Below are 4,194 nucleotides of genomic sequence, written 5' to 3'. Positions count from 1 at the left end.
GAAAGATAGTCCTATCCTTCTGCCCAATGGGAGCTAAGCCTACTCACAATTGGAGTCAGAGTGGGCATCACCATCCCAGAATCCTCAAGATTGGGGATGAATGATGGACTAGAGTAGACTTACTGGTATTCTACTATAGATTTAGTGTAATTCTAGCAATTAAAGAACTTTTGTCATTGATGTGGAGGCAGTAGCCACTGGAGGTTCTGGGGGGAGTGACAGGGAAAAAGATGAGTAATATGGGGCCATATTTTAGACTTGGGAATAACCTGAATGACAATGCAAAGACAGATACAGGCCATTGTATATTTGTTATAGTTTACAAAATTCTACAGGAAAGAGTGTAAACTACAATGTAAACTATAATCCATACCTAATGGCAATGGTTCAAAATATGTTCATCACTTGTAACAAATGTACCACACTAAGTATGTTGTTAATGTGGGAAAGTGTGAGAGTGGTAGTGAGTTGGTATATGGGAATCCTCTATATTTTTTTATGCAATACTTATGTAATCTAAAAATTTTTTAAAAATCTAATATATATGAAAATAACTTGTCATGCTCACTTTGGCAGCACATGTACTACAACTGGAAAAATCCAGGGAACATTAGCATGATCCCTGTGCAAGGATGACCTGCATATTTATGAATCTTTTCATATTACAAAAAATAAAGTGTTATACATAGAAAGATGGATTTATTCTGGGGTTTCAATTCTATTCCATTTATCTATATGTCTATTGTTGGGCCACCTCTACTTTGGCTTGTCTACAGTTGCTTTGTACTAAATGTAAAATTGGGTGGTGTGAATACTCCCACCTTGTCCTTGTACTACATGATTGCTTTCAAGATTTTAAAATTAGTTTGTAATATTGAGCAATATGTTCAGCTAGAATTCTGATAGGAATTGATTAAAATGGCATATATATTTGGGGAGTATTGCTATCACAACAATGTTAAGTATTTCACCTCTGGAACATGAAAGCTTTAAGCAATTATTTGCATCTTCTTTGGTTTCTTTCAACAATGTTTTGAGTTTGCCAAGTGTAGGTTCCATAGTAATTTTGATAAATGCATTTCCAAATATTTTATTCCCTTTGGTACTTTAGAAATGTAATAATTTTCTTAATTTTAAGTACAGATTGTTCATTGTGAGCATATAAAATACAACTTAGTTTGGTATATTGATCTCGTATCTTCACTTTTGTTGAAATCCCTTACTTGTTCTAATACTTTTATAGTAGATCAAATATTCACAGATAAACAGAAATAAAGAGAATATGTCAATAAGAAGCTGCACTTCATGAAATAGAGAAGGAAGTTCTGCAGGCCAAAAGAAAAATAAAAGGAGAGAGGGAGTTAGAAGAGAGTGTAAGAATATATAAAAAGATAAGAAGAGAAATTAAAGCAATATATGGCATACATAAACCAAAGAAAATATGGCTAATATAAGTCATTCCTTGACAGTAATAACACAGAATGTTAATGGATTAAACTCACCTGTCAAGAGACATAGATTAGTAGAATGGATAAGAAAATATGTCTTATCTATATATTATCTACAAGTAACCCACCTTAGGCCCAGGGAGGCAAGGAGGCTTAAAGTAAGTGATTGGAATATAATTTTACAATCAAATAGTAACAAAAAAAAAATGCAGGGATAGCTATACTAATATCAGGCAAACTAGATTTTAAAGGCAAAAATATTGTAAGAGAGAAGATGGGAACTAAATAGTAATAAAAAGGGGTAGTGTATCAAGAAGAATAATCCTAAACATTTATGCACCTAACCAGGGCACCTCAAAATACAGAAGACAAACACAGGAAGAACTAAGTGGAGAAACAGAAGCCTCTATAATTATAGTAGGGTAGTTTAATACACCTTTATCACCATTAGACAGAACATCTCAACAGAGAATCAATAAAGACACAAAAACTTTAAAGTATACATTAGTGGATCTGGACCTAATAGATATACACAGAGCACTACATCCAAATACAGTGGGATAGACATTCTTCTCGACTGCACATTGATCATTCTCCAGGATAGACCACATGCTAGTCCACAAAACCAATCTCAATGAATTCAGAAAGACTGATATTATACAGAATAATTTCTCCGATCACAGTGGGATGAAGCTGGAAATCAATAAGCAACAGAGAATAAGATTGGGTACAAAGATATGGAATTTGCACAACACACTCTTGGACAAATAGTGGGTTAAGGAGGAAGTCACAAAAGAAAACAATAACTACCTTGAAACAAATGAAATGACAAGGCAATGCATTGAAACTTATGGGAAGAGGCAAAAGTTGAATTGAAAGACAAATTAGGGAAACGGACTTTGGCCCAGTGGTTAGGGCGTCCGTCTACCACATGGGAGGTCCGTGGTTCAAGCCCCGGGCCTCCTTGACTCGTGTGGAGCTGGCCCATGCGCAGTGCTGATGCGCGCAAAGAGTGCTGTGCCACACAGGGGTGTCCCCCGTGTAGGGGAGCCCCACGCGCAAGGAGTGCACCCATAAGGAGAGCCGCCCAGCACGAAGGAGGGAGCAGCCTGCTGAGGAATGGCGCCGCCCACACTTCCCGTGCTGCTGACGACAACAGAAGTGGACAAAGAAACAAGACGCAGCAGAAAGACACAGAAGACAGACAACCGGGGGAGGGGAAGGGAATTAAATAAATAAAAATAAATCTTTAAAAAAAAAAAAAAAAAAAGAAAGACAAATTAATAGCCCTAAGTGCCTTTATTAAAAAAGAAAAAAAGGGATAAAATCTAAGTCCTAACTGCACACCTGGAAGAATTAGAAAAACAACACACTAACCCCAAAGGAAGTAGAAAGTAGGAAGTAACAAAGATTAGAGCAGAATTAAATGAAATTACAAATATGAAAACACTAGAAAAATAAACAAAACTATAAGCTGATTCTTATACAAGATCAATAAAATTGACAAACCCTTTGCTAGGCTAACAAAAAAAAAAGAGAGAAGATTCAAATACATAAAATAAGAAATGAGGAAGGAGATATCACCACTGACACCACAAAAATAAATAATATCATAAGAACATACTTTGAAAAATTATATGCCAACTAGAAAGATAATTTAGAGGAAATGGACAAATTCCCAGAAACATTTGGGCAGCCTACATTGATGAAAAATGAAATTGATGAATTCAATAATAGACAAACCACAAGTAATGACATAGAATTAATCATCAAAAAAAAAAAAAAAAAAAAACTCAACAAGAGGCCAGTAACAGATAACTTCACAGGCTAATTCTACCAACATTACAGAAAGAACTAACAACAATCCTGCTTAAATTCTTAAATTCTTCCAAAAAACGGAAGTGGAGAGAACATTGCTTCACTTACTCTGTGATGTCAATATCACAGAAAGAAATATCAAAGAAAAACAAAATACCACAAGAAAAGAAAACTATAGACCAACCTCCCTAATGAACTTAATGAACTTAGGTTCAAAAATTCTCAATAAAATACTTGCTAATAATTGTTCTGAACAACACATCAAATTAACTATGTATGACCAGGTGGGTTTCATCCCTGGTGTGCAAGAAAGTTTCAACATAAGAAAATCAATCAAGGTAATATACCACAGAAATAGTTTGAAAGGAAAAAATCTAATGATCATCTCTTTAGATGCAGAAAAAGCATTATACAAAAATAAAACACCCTTTCCTGATAAAAACACTACAAAATATCAGAATAGAAGGAAACTTCCTGACATGATAAAGGATATAAATGAAAAGCCCACATCTAACATCACATTCAATGGAGAAACTAAAAAAGCTTCCCCTCTAAGAGCAGCAAAAGGACAAAGATGCCAAATTTCACCACTCTTATTTAACATAGTGTTAGAATTACTTGCTGGAGCACTTGAAGAAAAAAGATGTAAAAGACATCCAAACAGGAAAGGAAGAAGTAAAAATTTCACTATTTGCAAATGACATGACTCTGTACATAAAACTCTGAAGAATCTAAAGCAAAGCTTCTAGAGCTTATAAAAGAGTTCAGTAAAGTGCAGGTTATAAGATTAATGTGCAAAACCATAGTATTTCTGAATACCAATAAGGAGCAATCTGAGGAAAAAATCAAGAAAAAAATCCCATTTACAATAGCAACTAAAAGAATCAAATGCCTAAGAATATATTTAACTAAGGATGTAAATGACTTG

The 4,194-nt window shown here is 34.5% G+C and overlaps 1 non-coding gene across 1 annotated transcript; it reads left to right on the top strand.

Moving 5' to 3' along the window:
- The first annotated feature begins 560 nt into the window (after positions 1 to 560).
- On the top strand, positions 561 to 667 carry LOC111765790 (U6 spliceosomal RNA). Its single transcript, XR_002798019.1, has one exon. It is a non-coding gene; the product is annotated as a U6 spliceosomal RNA (small nuclear RNA).
- Positions 668 to 4,194: the final 3,527 nt, after the last annotated feature.

The sequence above is a fragment of the Dasypus novemcinctus genome, chromosome 3 (genome assembly GCF_030445035.2).
Source record: "Dasypus novemcinctus isolate mDasNov1 chromosome 3, mDasNov1.1.hap2, whole genome shotgun sequence".
Classification (NCBI taxonomy): Eukaryota; Metazoa; Chordata; class Mammalia; order Cingulata; family Dasypodidae; genus Dasypus; species Dasypus novemcinctus.
This window is presented reverse-complemented; position numbering and strand designations above follow the sequence as displayed.